Here is a 12,345-nt window from a genome sequence, read left to right on the forward strand (position 1 = left end):
AAAAGATTACACAAACAAAATATTGCTGACTTTTCCACTGCCTTTTCCTGCAGCATTTTCTATGGAATGTTGTTCTCCCTGGACTTACACATTCACATTCATGGTGTAGCTGCATAGATAATATTTCTCCTATGCTCCCAGATTCTAAACTCTTCCTTGGTTTTTCTGTATTCTGTCATCTAGTCTCCTTGTCTGTAGGTTAAAATATTTTATTTTCAGAAGTCTGTTTTTCTAGTACAGAAAAATCATATAGATTTAATGAATTAACCACATTACTTTTGATAGGAACTTATTTAGTTAAACTGTTCATGTTCATAAAAACGCATTGCTTATGAATCCTTGATACAAGTGGATGCAATCAGAGGTAGTCATTGCTGCATTGATAATTTTAGCACTTCAGCTTCAAAAAAACCTGATTATAATGATCAGTCTCTTGGAGTTTGTTTTATAATTTCTGATCCTTTTGTTTTAACACTCTGTATGGCTCTAATAAGATAAAAGGAATGCCTACTTTAAATAGAAAACCATGTTTTCTGCTTTCTTCCTCTTTCAGAAACTGAAACTCCTCCAATGTATGACAGATAATTGAATAATGAAAATGATGTACTCGTTTTTAACTGAAAAAAACCAAACCCTCTTGCAGAGCAATTCAATTGGGGAAGTAAAAGATAAGAGGAGCTGTTATGCAGCATTCAGATAAGGTCCTTCCCAGTGCTTTGCAATCAGACAAAATTCCTACTTGTTTAATAGAAGTTTGAAGGAGGCTAAAGTTCTTGATACTGAAAGCTTTTACATATGAAAAGCATGGACATGAGAATGGAGGCTCCTTATTTAAAAAGAAAAGCACCTCATAAAGAACTCAACTGGAAAGGATAAAACTCAGGGAGAAGTAGATCTACTGTGATCTCTATGAGCTGTAGTGCCCTGAGTTTGAAAAATGTCATGAGACCATAACTTACACAGATTACTTTAGTAGATAACCCAACTGATCACTGATACCTGCACAATGAACAATTCTGAACTGAAAAGTTCCAATTTCATAGCTGAATGATGGTATTTCCTTATACATATCTTGACAGTTTACCTGCTGAAAAGTGTTTATAGTAAACAAATATTTATCTGCTTATATTGGCTTCAATAAGAACAGCTACAGATACGGGTTTTTTAAGTCGGAATTTGCTGACAGTAATTTTTAAAATTTGATCCAGAAAATCCTAAAATGTTGCAGTAGACTGAAAAAAATTAATTTTTTTTTTCTGAGTTTATCTTCTTTTTATGTTCTTTTCCTATCATTACATGACATCTGAGCAGCAATAACTCCTACTGACATGTCATAATAATTGAAGTGTTCTGTTAGTCATACTCTCTTTCCGAAACCAACCAAACAGTTGAATATTATCTTCAGATCTGAGGACAAGAAGATTTATTATATTATTCGGAAATATGCCTCCTGTGTCTGCTGTAATGAAAACACTGCAACAGGCACATACTCAGCCCCTTTGTATTGATTCACCAAACTACTGCTATTTGTCATCTTGCTTTAATGATTCCAAAGAAAACCTAAAATACAGACTAAAGGAGTGCTTTAAAACATGTTTCTTTCTTGCAGTAGAAGCAGACCATTCTCATACTCACATTTTATTCTATCTCCCCTGAGTTATCTCATGTGATTGGTTGGAAGTCAGTGCAGTGAGACGGTGTGTCTGTAACTTACTGGGTTACAAATGTTTGAGAGATGTCTTTTAGCTTATTTTACCTCACAGGTTTTTCCACTGCTGAGTTCACCCTTTTGACAGTGTGCTGGCAGAAATTAGAAAGCAATAGATCATGAGGGTAGGGGAAAAAAAAAATAAAAAGAAGTGGAGAAAAGATGTTTCAGAACATCTCAATTTAAGACAAGCAGCCAGACCAGAAAGCTTAAGTGCTGAAGAGACTGATGTGCAGAAAGTCTGACTCAACAGGTAAGATGGAAAACTGCTCCAACCACAGCAAGAATTTCCCAGATCCCAGGAGGTTTGCAGAGCATTCAGCAGCTGTGGTAGCATGACTCAGAACTAGCTGGCTTTGGGACAAGTAACTGGAGCCACAGCAGCCAGGAGCTCAATTCAGCTAGAATTACTGTGTATGGGAGGATTCTACAAATTGAATCTGGGAATTGGGCTCTGCCAAAACTTCTTTCTGCTTTTGTTGCTATTATTTTCAAGCTTGTCTGTTCCCTGATTGAATTCAGCCATGTAGTGAAACCATAGTTTGAACATCACTTAGACAGGAGCTTCAGCTTTTTTCATTTTTAATTACTCAAAAAAATTAGGTGAGACAAGATCCAAATTAAGCAGATTGATGCAGGCTCAAGAACATTTCTTGAGAAAAAGATTTTGTAACCCTACATGCTTCTGAATAAGCACACATCCATAAATCTTCAAAACACTCAGGATGGAATACTTCACACCGTAAGCATACAAAGTAGGTAATTACTGGCTTGCTCACTCTTGCCATTCTGCAATTTTCATTTCACTTCGCCAAAATGCCTGGCAGGGAAATATGGAATGACAAAGAAAACAAACTTGAAGTGCCACCCTCAACAAGTTAGAAAGACATTAAGGATAGTTTTAATGATATTTTCTGGAATGACTGCAGTGTCAAAGCATATTGAAAGAAATTCATGAGAGCTGTGGAATGGGCACATAATTGACACTCAAATCCCTAAACTTTGGAATGTGCAAGCATATAGTTAGGACAATGCTACATAACGAACACCAAGTAAGCCAGAATAATCACAAGGGGAATAACAAAATGAATAACAAAGCAGGGAACACAAAGCTATCTGCACACTGAAAAATACCATTAATTCAAAACAGTCTGTGTATGACTGCATACCTGAAAACCTATTTATTACCAAACTGGGCAGAGAGGGGGGAAAGGATGTAATAAAAACAACATCCTTGTTATAAACTTCTCCAACGGAGATGAAATTAATATATAGGCACTACATGACAAATTGTTTCACAAAAGACACAAAAAAATAACAAGAAAATAGAAAAGAAAAAAAGAAAATAGAGTAAGATTACCTATAATTAATTGTTTAAAATAAGTTTAGGTCTGCTCACAGCCAAGATTGAACCTAAATACTTTAACATTAACCTGATGCATTAACAAGAAAATGTTTACTTTGCCTGTGGAAATTCACTAAAAGTCTTCTTCCTGTGACTCGCTGATCACAGGCATCCAAACCATGGAGAGCAACAGCCTGCATCAAATAATAGTTACAACACCCTTTCTCTAACCAGTATCAATCCACCTTCTGCACATTCCTTTCTGCTTACATTTTAAGTTCTTAATTACTCTATCTAAAACAATTACGGCTATAAAAATGTCCTATTTTCCCAAACATGGAATGTTCTCATTCCCTTTGCCTGGTAAATAAAGGCCTCATTCTCACGAGGTCTTAAAATTAATTTCACAAGGAATTTACTATATCAGTAGTAAAATTCACATCAGTTGGGATCTGTCCTGAAGAAGTACCCAGGTAGTTAAATTTAGTGCTGTACTTGTCACAGGAAACAAAACTTTAACCATTAATGAAAAACATGTGATTTTAACTGATTGCTTTTCATGGGGGAGTTATTTATAGAACAGAAATCCTTCAATTTCATCCAGCATCAGTGTTGCAACGTGACATACAACCTCTGGGTGCCTATGAGTGCAAGGAGCCAATGAACTGGCAAATTCCCCTCTCTACAAAGTGATGGCATCAGCAATAGCACCGAGAGGGAAGAAAATAAGGTAAAAGAGAAGGACAAGATGCAAAGGCTATAGTTTAATTCGGCTGCAGCTTCATTAATTCTGGGATCATTTCTCAGCAGTAAATTGTTCCAACCATGACTGCCCCAATCCATTTGGGAGGGTGCTCATCACCCTGCTGACATGGTGGCAATCTTTCAGTCCCTCCTTGCCTAAAAATCAAAGGAGAGCTGATCACTCTTATTTGTTACCCTGTGACCTCACAGAAAATAGGTATTTTAATGCCCTTCACCCTCTTCCTGACAGCCCATTTCCAACCTGGCTTATCAGATAACAAGACCTTGTGGTTCTTCTTCTACCATGGATACAGTCAGAGAAAAATCAAAGCAGAATAAACCAAAGAAACTTGACCAGCCCAGTCTCCTAAGAAGAGAAAATTCCCCCCCTGTTGACTTTCAATTTCCTGCAGGGTGCAGCAGTCCTCAGCACGAATTTCTAAACACACAAACAGCAAGGTGGGTGCTGGTCACTTTTGCCATGTCTCAGGTGAAAGGATAAGAGGAAACTGCCTCAAGTTGCGTCAGGGGAGGTTCAGATTAGATATATAAAAAAAAAAAATCACTGAAAGAATGGTTTTGCATTGGGATAATTGCCCAGGAAGATGGTGGAGTCACTGTCGCTGGGAGTGTTCAAGAGGCATCTGGATGTGGCACTTGGGGATACTGTTTAGGGGTTTATTGTAGTGCGGGGTTGATGGTTGGGCTAGATGATCTTGAAGGTCTCTGGATACTCCTAAATATTTACCTGTCTATTGTTTAAAGCTAGATGATAAATTAAATGTTGGAGTTCTATATTTTTGACAATGCATTATTTCTATAAAATGAAAAGTCAGAACAGAAAATAAAATACTATACTCAACAATATTGATCAGTATAAATTATGCATGACTCATTTTGAATTACTTCTATAACCCAATATTCTCATCTTGCTAGTGGAAATAAATTAATTATAACACTAGGAGCCATTGTACAAAGGTTAAAAACAGGCATGCATGCATTCATCTACAGAAAACGAAAAAGTTTAGGTTAATGAAATGTCTGAGGAAAAGAGTCTTATTAATTAGCAGGTTCACAGCATTCTTCACAGCTATATTTTAGAGATGCCAAACTGCAATATATTAAGGCTGTGGGCAAAATCTGCATCTCCATCATGAAAATCATTTCAAGCTTATTTTATTCAATCTTGGATCTTTCTTCTAGTCATTTGTATGCCTGAAAGCACTATCTCTTCTTCAAAGTCTTGTGTGAGACAGAAACCAAGTGCAATGTTTATAGCCCGGTAGATAATGGGATAAAACTACTGAAAGAGCTCTAGTTATAGTTATTTTTTAGAATGGATTGCATTTCCAAAGTTTCATTAACATTGTACCTCATGTAGGTAAGTGTTTATAGATTTTTTCCCCTTCATTGGTTTTAGATTTGATGTTGATATTATCACGCCTTTTTTTTTTTTTTTGGTGGGGGGTAGTTGGGAGGGGGCTGGTCCAAACTCATTGCAATCAGGAGGAATTTTTCCACTGACTCTGCTGAATACTTCAAGACCTAGTAAACAAAAAAGAAGTACAGTACTGTGCAACTTAACAAATGTGGAGCTTTCTGCATAACATGCAGAGAAGGCATGGAGTGAGGAGTATTGGCACTAGCTACGATCCTGCTCCAGTCCTTTAATTGCAACCCAAAAGCCATTCAGGAGCAGATAATGTAATGCTTCATTTTTTTCTCTTTTCAGCCATTGTGCTTTGAAGAGTGTCAATAATGTTATTGTTTATTGGGACTGGTTTTGTGTGATAGGTGTTTCTGTTTTTTAAACACCAAGGTTACTCTGTCACTGAGCATCACCTTTAAGAACCAAGCAGTGGAGTAGTGTTTGTGGTCCTGTGAGTTGTTCTTGTTGGGAGGAAAATTTGCTGCTGGAGAGAGGAGCAGGAATGGGTGAGTTGCCAGACTCACAGGCAGTTCCAGTGATAGCGACTTCTTGTTCTGGGCTTGAGTGGGCAGGGGAAGCAGGAGCTCACAGCTGAGCCAAGTTTGGGTGGCATGGCTCCCAGAAAAGAGTATACCAGCATGGAGAGCTGCACTTTTTCAGCTGACAGACAGCTCAGGATCCAGCTCCGACTTTAAAACCCACTCATCTGAACTAGAATGAACCCCATCTGGCTCAGCCTGGTATAGAACTATGTCTATCAACAAAATCCCCAGTTTTTAGCAATTCAGAGTTATTTTCCCAGGTCACACTGTATCCCAAAGTCTCCCTCTTTTAACCTGGGCATGTTCCAGACCTTGTTTTTGTCATTTTGACTGTCTCCTTCTGAAAGACTTCCTTGGTCTGCCTTTATTTCTCTCACTTTACACAGCTGATCAGGTTGATGATTTGTGTTATTTTTCACCTCTGTTCTTTAAGACTTGTCACCCCTGTCCTTCTGGTAGTTACAATGTCCTCAAAGCTGTAAGTTTCCTATCTATCCCAATAAAGGTAACACAGTTTAGCTGAAGCAATTGAAACACAAGGTCTTTGACACCAGCCAGAATACACTGAGGTAGATGGAGCAGTAATAACATTTGCAGGAAAGGCAGATGGATTTACCTGGATATAAATCAGCATAAGCCCTTCACCTGATAGAGCTAAACATTCACCATTATATATTATATCATATATTAACTATATTTATTTTTAAAATGGTTCTAGTTTATGATTTTTTAAATGTAATCTTTCCACAACAAGGACACATGATTTCAAAGTGGGCAAATTTGCTGACCAGAACAGTCTTTCTCCTCTCTTTGTCCAGAAAGAAGGGAATGGAAAAATGAGAATGTAAAAAAAAATAAATCCAGTTATTGATAATTAAAGGATGGCCTAGGAATCCTAATGAAAATTTCTATGAGGGGAGAAATTTTTATTGTATTGTATTGGGTTTGTGTAGCCAGGTGTGACCCTGTAGGAAGCCCACACTGGAGCAGGCTCCTGGCAGGACCAGTGGCTCTGGGGAGAGAGGAGCCCACACTGGAGCTGGACTTGTGATCCTGTGGAGGACCCACTCTGGAGCTGTTTGTGAAGAACTGCAGACTTCAGTTGGAGGAGTTCATGTAGGATTGCCTCCCATGGAAGAGACCCCCCACGGGATCAGGGGAAGAGTGTGAGGAGCCCTCCCCTGCGGAGGAGGGAGTGGCAGAGACAACCTGTGGTGGACTGACCAGAGCCCCTGTTCCCCTTCCCCCTGTGCCAGTGCAGGCAAGGAGGTAGAGAATCCATGAGTGAAGTTAAGCCTGGGAAGAAGGGAGAGATGGGAGGAAGGGTTTTAAGATTTTGTTTTCTCTCTCATTGCCCTACCCTGATTTGATTGGCAATAAATTCAACTTATTTCCCCAGGCTGAGTCTGTTTAACCTGTGACAGTGACTGCTGAGTGGTCTCCCTGCCCTCATCTCGACCCACAAGCCTTTTGATGTATTTTCTCTCCTGTGTCCAGCTGTGGAGGGCAGTGCCTGAGCAGCTTTGGTGGGCACCTGGCACCCAGGTGGGGTCAACCCACCACACATACATGTACAGAGACAAGGATAGAAGTCTGCTAACTCCCACCAGGCTCAGAAGGAAACATTTTAACTAACAGATAGAGTCATACTGTTCCTGGAAAATTTCCAATTTATATGTGTCTCTTCAATAACGTGGACCTACCAGGAACCCATGTGTTTTGCTAGTCAAAACATTGAGAGATATCCAAAATTCAGCTATCTTGAAGTAGGGTGATATACTGTGTTTGTTTCTTAACTGGAACAATGGCATAATATGCATATTATACACAAACTAAATATTTTATGATGTTTTTAAGTACTGAAATAATCTTCAATCTCTGAGAAAAAAGCACTTAATAGCTTGAGACTGCAATTAGGTAGGCTTCTGTTAAAGTGCTTAACTCTTATCTTAACCAATCACTTAAACCACTAGCATTTAAGTGCTTTGCTGAATCAAGATCTAAAAACTTCATTAACTGAGGTTGAGTCCTCACTCAGCCCAGTGTCTAGACCCAAATTCCCAGTCTAGATATTTGGCCTGGCCTGGCCTGGCCTTCCATTCGGAGTTCCTGATCCGTAGTCCAGCCCTGCCAGGAGCCAATTTACTTGCAAAGAGACAAGTTACTCCTTCCACGCAGGAACAAGAAATTAAAAAAAAAAAAACAAACCCCAAACATCTACATAATCTCTTTATCAGTTCGCAAATTATGCTCATTCAAATTTTGGCACTTTTCCCACTGCAGTGACAAATTCACTGGAATTGTTACAGACTAGTTGTAGCTGGAGCCTACTGACAGCAGTGAGTTCTGTAGGAAACCAGTGTAGTCTGCCAATTGTTTATGACATAAATTTCACTATTTGAAACAGTCTTAATGAACTACATATTGTATTTGAATAAATACTGAGACAGATTGATATGATTAAGAATACATTAATAAAGCATCATTCATTTAATTTTCTAGTTCTTTGTTCATTCTTAATCTAAAGATTGGCTTACTTCTCTGCAGTATTTATGCAAGCATCTTTTGTCCTTAATACCCAAAGTATTCAAAGTTCATTTCTCTTTAAACACAAATAAAACTAAAGAGAAGGATGATTTCGTTCCATTTGTTGACTCATCTTACAATCACTTCTAACTCTATTGTCTGAACATAACAGGAGAAAAATATTTCTACAAAACCAGGCCTATGCCCTTTGAAGATAGCACAAAAGAGAAGCATTCTTGTTGTGTTCGTTTTGTGCATGTTCCAGTTTCCTTAACAAGGTTAACCCCACAGTGGCATGCATAACTCTAGTGAAAGGAATAATTTCAGATGTTTTCTCTATTTTGTTGGTTTATAGTTTATGTGAAAAGGCTGCCCTCTTCTGACAACTTTTCAATTTCTTCGAAAATCTTGACACATTTTTCTAATCTCCATTTATGGTTTCTCCTTTGTTTCTCTGTACACTGCATCAGTAGGGCCGTTATCCCTACTCCTTATGCTCGTGTTCAGAATGATATAATGTAGAAATGAGATTAAATACACCATGCAATTAATGTGTAAACTGCATGTATTTGATAAACATGATAAAAATCCCCACCTCTTCATACTCGAACAGTCAAGCAGGAAGGAAGAGGATGTCTGGATTTTGAGCTGTGGTAAAATACTAACTGCCACAGTGTCACACTCCCACTTTTTAAACAGGTGTCATCTTCCCAGTTTTCAGACACACTCATTGCATGGATCTCTTTATCCACAGCAGCTTGGCAGTATCTGCATAAGCCTTTTAGTCTGAATCCTGGCTTACCACATCCCACTTTGCATTGCAGACTGGTCTCTGAACAGGCAGAGTGGGTTGCTTCCAAATGAAATTAAATAGAAACATGCTTTCCAGGAGCACACCTAATGCATTCTGACCAGTGCTGGGGAGTCAGCTCTTACATTCCTACAGTACACAGAAGGATGCAAGGGCTGAAAATAAAACTCGATTTTGACGCCACAGTGCAGAGCCTCCTCAGCAGCTGCAGTAAATCCAGAGCTCTGTGGCAGCAGCCATGCAAGCTGCTTCTTACCTTGTAAGAAAGGACAGACAGTTCACTTGAAATTGACAACTGAACACAGAATTTTAGGAGTTATACATTGACCATTTAGTATGAAAATTATATTTACAGCCCCTGAAGTAAGGCCTGTCACCCAGGAGTCCCTCTCCCACTGCATACTCCAATTGCTGGGCTATCCTCTGCTTTCTCTGTCCCAGTAAGTCTGGGATTCTGGATACGCTCAAAAGAAAGCTTGGAAACTTCAAAGTGGAAAAACAAGTTGAGGTACCAGCTGAGTGCTGTCAGTGGCAGCTGTCACATGCAGAAGATGACTGTGGACTTACCCTGCTTTAGTACCTCTTTAGGACTCCATGTCTGAAACCTTCCTTCCTGACTCATATCAGCTGGGCTGTATTGACCCATCACTTTCCATCCGGACATTAATGCCTCATGTGATTATTCATTACCCTGAAATGCTCCTTTAGAAGTAACCTATAACTCTATTTACAAAACTTGCATAAAAAGACTAATGTTTTTACAGTGCTTTCTTCTTCTTAAAAAGATACCTGACCTCCTTTCAGCATCTCCTTATTAAATTGCTTTCCACTTAGCTGCATATAAACTGAGCCCTGAATTCCACCATCATATATCTGCAATTCACCTTAAACAAATAAGTAATTCCAATGTGTAATCAATCCTTATCTGAGAGATCATAAACCACAGCCTTAACTCTATATAGCATCACTGAAATCAATAAAGCCATCCCAAATTAAGCTAGCAAATGGTCTTGTCCTACATGTCTTTGATCTAGACCATTTCAGCCTATTGTGAATTAAGATAGTGATGTAGCAAATCTCCTGATGTAGCATCTCCTGTCTTATATCCATTGTTTTTCATCCAAGTAAGCTCCTGCTTGCTCCAGTGACTCCTAGCACTTAATGAGTTCCTTGACATATCCTCCCTGTCATGCCATTCCAAACAGTATAAAGGAAAGATGAATTTATCAAATACTAAACAGGTCTTACACACACATAGGAAAAACAAGTTTTTATGAGTTTTTTAAACCTGCCACTTAACAATTTAATCTCCCTGTGACTACACACTAAATATAAAAACTGCATTAAGTCTCCCAAGCTTGTTGCATCTGATGGAACCAACTTAGAGCTCATTACTGCAAGTACACACTAATGAGATCCCTTTGGTGTCACTACAATACAGTGGTTAATTACAGAGCCTATATTTACCCACGGGATACATCTTTCTTCCCACGTATAGAGATTCTCCCGTACTGTTTAACAAACTAGATACAAGCAAATTTTGAAAATAATATTAACAAATTTATCATCACAAATTGGTGTTTCCCTTTTACAGGTGAGAAAATCAAAGCCCAATGGCAAATCACCAGGCAACCCAACAGGGCTTATTGCCAAATACTGAACCAGGAGAAAACTGGAGCATTTAGGGCAGTTGTATAAGGCAAAAATTTAATTTCAAATCAAACTGGTCTGAAGTTACCTAATCCACCATTTGAGATTTTCTCAAAGGAAATGGATTTGGTGTTTTCAGCCGCTTCTGAATTTCCCCAATGACACATTTTTGTATTAAAATGAGCACTGTTAGTGGGTATTTTGTACTCTGAACACAAATGCTCAAGTGAACTGCAATGAGTCCAGCCTCTCTTCAGCTCTGATGCAGAAGTTTGCTCCACTGAGCCACCACCACCACTTGCTTCAGAACAGGGAACTCCCTGGAAGATTTTCATTTTCTGCCTGACTGTGGCATCCTCTGCTGAGTCTGAGGGAGCTGACACAATTAGTACAAAGTAGCATATGGCAGAGAGCCATAGAAAGCACTGCATTTCTGAACAATTACAGCCCATTTTGTTGGTGCTGGGAGACACAAGGCTACAGTCCAAGTGCTCAGCCATTTGAGAAGTGCAATTATGTGCTGGAAATGCACTGCCTGGAAGAGTCCCTCTTACGAAATAGAAATTACCAGCTAAAATTGGAAATAAGGAAAAGAAAGTTTCTTTCTGTCTCGCGCTGTTTCTTGGAACCTCCAGAGTTATCAACCCCGCTGCTTCTTTCCTTTTTATGCAAAGCTTGCAAAAATCAAGGCAAAAAAATCACAATTCCTGTCCCACATATTTCATATGGATGTTTAAAATGTGTGAAAATATAATTCCCTTTTTAAAATATTACCATTCCCTTATCACAGCACTGAGCAAAACTTAGTCATGTCTGTATGCTTTGCTGTATCAACAGGGAAAACATAAAAATTTTAGGAAGGTATCTCAGTCCAATATATTTTTATGCTTGAATATCTATGTCACACATTGAAAGATTCTATTTCCAGGCATTTTAAATCTAGTCTCAGGTCTCTGTCATTGTTTAAAGGGGTAGAAGTAGCAGGTATTTGGAGGCAAGGTGATGAAAGAAAGGAGACTCAGAGACCTGTTAAGGTCAGACTAGGATAGAGGAGATAAAGGCTGGACAAAAACCTGCAGAATGAAAGAAGAAGAGCAACAGTAGTTTCAAAAATCAAAAAAGAGGAGAAATTTTAAAAATCCACCCCTTCATACACATGCATATAAGCAGATAAAAATGTCTTTTCCTGTGTGTCTCCTAATGACTCCCTCAGAGGAAAGGAACAAAGAATTATATAGTAAAATGCTAAAGCTGAGAAAGACACCACTTGACTATATCTATAGTAATTGCCTACAGTAATGTAGTTACTATTTCTATCAATTTTTTTTTTTTTTAAGAGTCAGTCCATAAGCATGTCTGTCCACAAGTCTGTATACTTTTGGTTTGTCCAGACAAGTAAAAGCATGTGCAGTGGCTGTTTCAGAGCTTTGCATGGACTCACCAGCATGCTGGAGCTGCCTCCGGCAGTGAAAACGTGCCTCCCCTGCCTTAGGACACTAAGTTCCATCTTCCTTACAACCCAGCTTTTGACTTGCAACAAAACATACAATTCACAGGTTTTGGACATCCCACTCCACTGACATTCAGATG

This window comes from Corvus hawaiiensis, chromosome 2 (assembly GCF_020740725.1).
Source record: "Corvus hawaiiensis isolate bCorHaw1 chromosome 2, bCorHaw1.pri.cur, whole genome shotgun sequence".
Taxonomy (NCBI): Eukaryota; Metazoa; Chordata; class Aves; order Passeriformes; family Corvidae; genus Corvus; species Corvus hawaiiensis.